A 7,225-nucleotide genomic window follows, 5' to 3' on the forward strand; every position below is an offset into this window, starting at 1 on the left:
GCCCATGGCCTTCCTCAGGGTAAGTGGCATAGCGCGTCACCCCTGAAAGTTTGTCAGAGGTCATTTCTTGAAGCCCTCATCGCCTCCCTGGATGGCCTGCTTCCCGCGATCCGTTTGCCCAGCCTGTGGGTCTATACAATCGAGAGTCGGGGCCCTCGGCTCCCTCTTGTGGTTGAATTAGTCAGGACCTGTTGCTTGCAGAAGGCAAGGCCTGTCAGGAACGCTAGGAAAATCACTGCAAGGGGAAAGATTTGGCCGCCCAGGAAGTAGAAGCATATTTCAGAAATGGAGTTCTCTGGCACATAGTAGGTGCTCCATATGCTTCCGATGAATCATGAAATGAAACAGACACGTAGGTGGGCCATTGGGAAAAGGGAACCAAAGCAGAGTTGTTAAGGTGGGGTAGACAGCCGGGATGCGTGCCAACTGAGGCAGAGCCTGAGGCTTCAGTCGCAGCTCTCCCAGTCACCCCTGGGAGTCCCGCACGAGCTACCTTCCACTGCCGAGCCTCGGCTTCGCCTGCATAACCACCAGGCTGATTTATATCAACGGCATTCATTCTCGGCTGCACTTATTAATCACCTGGGAAGTTTAAAAATATCCTGATAACTGGGCCCTATCCCTAGAGATTCTGATTTAATTGGTCTGAGGTGGGGCCTGTGCATTGCTATTTTTTAAACCCCCCTCCCGCTCCCCAAGTGATTACAGTATGCTGCCAAGGCTGAGAAAGTCATGGTTATTTTCTGGACCCCCTCAAGTTCCCACTGCCTATAATTCCGATATTGTTTTTGAGGAATTTAACTAAATTTAATTTGCATCCCACAGTAGTAGATGATGTTTTTGCACCATTAGGACAATGGGCTGATATTTATCACCAATAAACCTAAAGATGAATCTGGCTGTTTGTATTTATAAGGTAATCCCAACAAGAGGTCACAGGACTATGATTTATTTCCCATGCCTGTAACGTAATTAAATGCACATTATAAAGAAAGCTGCACTATCGAGATGCGAATTAGTAATGGCAGTTTACCTTCCAATTGCCATTTTGTCCAGGTTACCATTGTGTGGTTTCAAGTGCTTAAAAGTATGTTATTCATGTAGCAAACACAGGAAGTCCACTGGGAGGGAAAATGCAACACACTCAAGAGATGATTCAAAGCCTCTGGACTTTGTCACATCCACAAGAACTATTACTTCATTCCCTCCCCTGTTCTTCATTCCCGATTCTGCTCTGAACCATGCAAGAAACATAACACTAGTGGGAGAAAAAGAAAAAAAAAAAAGGAAAAACCTCCTGCAGCTCAGGCAGTCCTCTTTAGAGACACCACTTAGAGCAAGGTGTTCTTATTAGAAATGTTCAAAGGGCAAGAATTATTATGAGGCATTTTTCTAATGTCTCCGTGTTAGGTAAAAACCATGCACCAAAAAGGAGAAGTATATGAAGAATATTTTAGAATTCTGAGCTGTGTCTGTGTCTGGCAGCCGGGCCTGGCTCCCCTGCCTTGCTGTCTTTTCCCCCATCCTATGGGGGCTCTGGCCTAGCCACTGAGCAAACATTCACAGAGAGGCTGCTAACGGGGCCCAGATGAGGCTGCTGCCAGATGACATAGCTCTGGCTTGGATTAGCAAGAAACCATGTGGAACAATATCAGCAATAAGAACCACTATTGATTGAGTGCTACCATATTCCAGATGCAATGCTTGAATGACCCTCTTCACCAGTCTGAGGCATGAAAACAAGGTTACAAAGTTCTTACTTCTCATTTAATTGTTCAAGGCCTACCTGCCTATAATATCTGCCTTCCTTGACTTTTCCAAGAACATCATGTAGTAAAAGGGTTTGGTGATGCTTCCAAGTGCACACAGTCTATCAAAGAGATTTTAATCTTGGTGATTCTCAGAAGGGAAGAGATTGGCTTTAATCCCTTTTCTTCTTAGAGATTCTCCAACTTGGTACAAATTTATCCTCTTCTCCTAAGTAGCCGATCTTGGGAATGTTTGCAAAGAACAATCTTTGTAAGCCTCACAGAATCCTGTTACACCTATTCCACATCTCAGTGTGTACTTTGTGGTCTTTTGTTTTTACTAAGAGGTGTGACTAACGTATTCAGAGAAAAATCAAAGATCCACTTCAACGTGATAAAACGTACAATGTTTGTCAGACAGAAGCCACTGGCAGCTTCTTTCAATGAAAAAAATCTTAAGTTCTGTCTCACTTGGCAGTCTACCATACCTGAGTACATAATTTAATCCTCACAGCAATCTTGCAAGATAGATGAATTAATCTTACAAGTTAGAATTCTTATTATTGTCAAAATGATAGTAAAAGCTAATTTTTTAAGCACCTTCTTGGTTTCAGGAATTGTGCGAGGTCATATGTAAATAATAAATACCCTTGCTGATCCTTACCACAAGACCATTAAGTAGGTATTATCATTCCATTTAACAAACTAGGAAATCAAGTCTCAGGGAAGTAATTAGCCCAAGGCTCAGCAGTTTGCATATTCTGTAAGTGACAAAACCAGGATTCAAGAGTGCACCTTGCTGACTCCCAAAACTCATGATTTGCACTGCATAGTGACTTGCCTGCAAATGTTCGCTTTTTCTGGAAATGGTAGGATGTGCTTTTCCAAAGGATCCTGTCCTAACAAGGGCAGGGAACACATTTCAGAGATGTCGTACAGGGTTCTCCCCGAGGGCAGGAGTGGGCTGCACGATGTTTCTTCCAGCCCAGAGACTGACTCATCATGAATTAGCAGATAGTCTCATTACCAAGCACAGTCTGGCACCAAGTACACGTTAAAAAATATTTGTTGACTAAGCACTGACTGTCAAACCCTGAGTTTGGAAAATATATCTTCCCTACATCTTGTGCAAGTTAGTGTCTATCATTATATCTTGTATATGCAAGCTCAATAAAATGCATTTATTGAATCTAAAAAAAATTGTTGAAGACAGTGCTCTGACTTGGGACTGATAAAATGGTAAAGAAAACACACTAGGAACTGTCAGAGAAGGGGAGGTTACTGTGGTCTGCAATTGTCAGAGGAAGAGAAGGCAGGTTTTCACCTAAGATGTGAAAAAACTTGCTACTGCCCTCATTGATAATAGTGAGGAGGTCCATCAGACTGTGATAGAGGGGCCTCTGGGGACAAATTTCTGCGACTCCCTTTGCACGAGCAGCCTTTAAAAAGTCCACAGTACTAGTGTCACCTCTAGATGGCACTCATGTACTTTTATAGCTTTTACAGCTTAGCTTTCGAAGCAGCTCCGCCAATGGTTCTGTCCAACATCATTCCGACTTCTCATTGCCCTTCTGTAGCTCAAGGTGTCCACTTATGGGTAATAAAATTTCAGGGGACAAACGTGTTTTTATTTTATTTATTATTAATTCATTCATGTATACCTCCTCTCAGCCTAAAAAGGAATTGAGGCTAAACAGTCTGGCATACTGTATTATATATATTTGAGGCATATGACACAGATGCCCTTGACACAGTCCTTCTGATGCCAGAGCATCAGAATGATGTCACATTTTCTCTGGGTCCTTGCTGAGGGTCAGGTCTTGGTCTATGAGTTTATGAAGAGACAGGATCCTGGCAGAGCCCTGCTCAAGGGTAAAGTACCTGTTTTGTCTTAACTGACAAGCAGAGGAAATTTGTCCTCTTCAATTCATATTTATTAGTCTTTATTTGCTCTTGCCTATTCTAATCTTCTAAAACATGGATTGGTGACAGGATGAAGGTATGCAAGGTCAAGATCACAATCACAAGCATTGTGTTTGGAAACGGAATCTGCAATGTACCAAAGAGATGTAATAAATGACACACTAGGAATATAGGAATTGGAGGTGAGGTGAGAGCTGGTGAAATATACTATCGTCTTCGATTCTCCAGCCATGGAGGGGAGCAAGTGAAGTTGAATTCTGAATGAGAAGTTCTGGGAATGGTGCTAAGCCTAAGCTAGTTGAATTTTGAGCTGGAGCTGAAGCATCTCTCCCCGCACCCTACCCAGGATCTCATCATGACTGTGCCTTTATTCAGTACGTATCTGAGTATCTCTCATATTATAAGAATTGTAAGGAGTCTGAGGGTATAGCTATGAATAAGACAAAATTCCTGCCCTTGAGCTTGTATTTTAGGAGAGGAAATCAATAATATATAAATAAGATCAATGATGATAAATGCTATGGATAACAAAACAAGGAATCGTGATAGAGAGTGATTAGAGGTGGGGTTTATTTAGACAAAGTGGTTATGATAGACTTTTCTGTAGTGACATTGGAGTTGAAGCCTGAACAATTAAAAAGAACTTGCTCTGTACTAGCATACTTAATTCTAAGAAAGTTTCAGTAAAAGGTAAAGTAAGAGATTTCCCTGATAATATCCTAGAAAAGCTTGAAACTCCATACATAATAAAGAACGGACATGAAAAGTGGGGAAGAAAACAGGGAGATTAGTTGAAACTCTATACATGCAACTGTCAAATTGCACCCATAACCGCATGCACAGAATGGCGTTTAGCTAATATTTAGGCCTTGGCCAAAGCCCACCAATCAAACAGACCGAGCAAAGAAATAAGACAAAACAGAGATTCCTTTAAAAATATATTTAACTAATTGTATTAACCAATGTTATCCCAATAAACTTAATAAAAATAAAATAAAATAAAATAAAATAAAATAAAAATATATTCAACGAGACATATTTGAAAGTCTAGGATAATAAGTGTAGTTATTGTCTACCTAAGTAAAGCCCTCCATATCTTGGTGCCTTCCAGGGAGAGGGATTCTCCAGGAAAATGGCTGCTTCCCTGGTGGCCGATAAAGTCTGGTCATCCCTAATTCTCACTGGACTAACAGAGCTCTAACTTTGCCTTCCATTTTCTTCATTCTTAAATGATTACAAAGTACTTGAAAAAAGTATGCAATGTGAAGAAAGACCAAGATTAAAAGACAGAAAACAGAAAAAAAAGAGATAAATATTTAGAGGATAGAAAATACCAAACAGAAACAAAACAAACAAATGAACAAAAAATAACTCCCCCGCCACCTCTAATAACATTAAAAAGGCAACATACTAATAAAGATTACAAAATCAGAACAAATCACTGTAAATTAAAATTTGGGTTTTAAAAAATTTAACAGGAAATTGGGAAGAAAGAGTCAAGAGAATGTCTCAAAATATAGAAGAAAATATTAAGTAAAAATTAAAAGAGAAAAAATGGTGTAGTGGATAAATCTAGGAGGTTCAACATCTGAGAAATGGGAGTTTCAGAAAGAGATGAAGGGAAACTCAAGGGAAAAGTATTCAAAAATAAAAAGAAAGAAAGAATTTATCAGAGTAAAATGGAGAAATAAATTTTGAAATTGAGAAAATCAAATAATTAAAAAATAAATACTAAGACAAATAGTTATAAGATTACATACAATTACAAATAGGATGCAGGGATCGAAAGAAAATTCTAAAAGTTTCAGAGAGAGAGAGACAGACTCTTACAAAAGAAAAATGAACATCAGATTTCTCATCAGAAACAGTGTGTATATTCTTTTTAAGTATTCACAAAAAAATTTACCAATGGACCATAAAGCAAGTTTCAACAAATTACAAAAGACCGAAAGCCTATGAGGTATATTCTCTGACCATAGCCAAATTAAGCTAGAAATAAATGTCAAAGAAGTAACTAGAAAACATCATATGGAAAATGATAAAATATACATCTAAGTAACTCTGAATCAAAGAAAAAAAGCTCAATGAATATTAGAAAATATTTTGAGCTGAGCTATAATGAAATCACAACTTACCAACATTTGTAGGGGGCAGCTAAAGCCATGCTTGAAGGCAAATTTATAGCATTAAATACAAGTAACTAAAAATAAAAGGCTGAAGCAATGATCTAAACATTTAACTCAAGTTAGAAAAGAAAATACTCTGAAAGAGATAAAGAGCAGAAATTAATGAAATAAATATTATATAATATGGAGTATCAACAGGCAAAATTTTTTATAACTGATAACATTGATCAACATCTGTATTAAAAACAAGATCATATAAATTATTAGTGTTGGTAATGAAAAAACAACTATAGATTGTATTGACATTGAAGGGATAATAAGAGTATATTATGAGCAAAATACACATTAAATCATGAAATTTAAGTAAAATGAAAAAATTCCTATAGACACTAAAAATTTAATATAAAATTTAATATAATATAATTTAATTAAGATTAAAAGTTTAGATGAAATGGACAAATATCTAGACACAAAAAATTAACCAAACCAACAGAAAATGACGCAGAAAATATGAATGATGAATTTCAGAAATTAAAATAATAGTTATAAACCTTTCCATTATCCCACAAAGTAAATTTTAAAATCAAGTGGTTTAATGGTACACGCTACCAAATATTTAAAAAAGAACCAATGTAAACCTTATTTATAAATACACAAAAATTAAGAATTAAAAACACTGCAATGTAACCTTTATATCAAACTTGATAAATTCAGTATAAAACAGAAGAGTAATAAGCCAATAATGATCCAAGTCATATAATTTGAACATTATGAAATTGTTGATATTTAACAATTTTAAACTAGAAAAATTACAAAATTTTATGTGGGTCAACATAATACATGTAAAAATTCTAGGTACTTGTCTAGGAATACAATTGCTAGATTGTATGGTAAGTTTTGTAAGTAGCTACCAAACTGTCTTTCAAAGTGGCTGTACCACCAGCAGTAAATGAGATTTCTTGTTCTTTCACATCCTCGCCAACATGTGATATTGTCAGTTTGGGAATTTTTAGCCATTCTAATGGCTGTATAATGGTATCTCATTGTTATTTTAAATTTTAATTCCTTAATGACAATTAGCATCTTTCCTCATGCTTATTTACCATCTGTATACCTTCTTTGATGAGGTGTCCAGATCTTTTGCCAACTTTTTAATTGGGTACTTGTTTTCTATTTTTAGTTTTCATATTTAGAACCAAGTCTTTTAACAGATATGTGTTTTTCAAATATTTTTTCCACTCTGTGATTCGTCATTCATTCTCTTAACAATATTGGTTGCATAGAAAAAATTTTAAATTTTAATAAATTGCATCTTATCAAAATTTCTTTCATGGATCATGCTTTTAACATTGTATCTAAAAACTTGTTGCTAAACTAGGGTCACAGATTTTTCTCTTATTTTGTTTTTCTAGAAATTTTATAGTATTG

The sequence above is a fragment of the Pteropus vampyrus genome, unplaced genomic scaffold (genome assembly GCF_000151845.1).
Source record: "Pteropus vampyrus isolate Shadow unplaced genomic scaffold, Pvam_2.0 Scaffold135, whole genome shotgun sequence".
In the NCBI taxonomy this organism is placed as follows: Eukaryota; Metazoa; Chordata; class Mammalia; order Chiroptera; family Pteropodidae; genus Pteropus; species Pteropus vampyrus.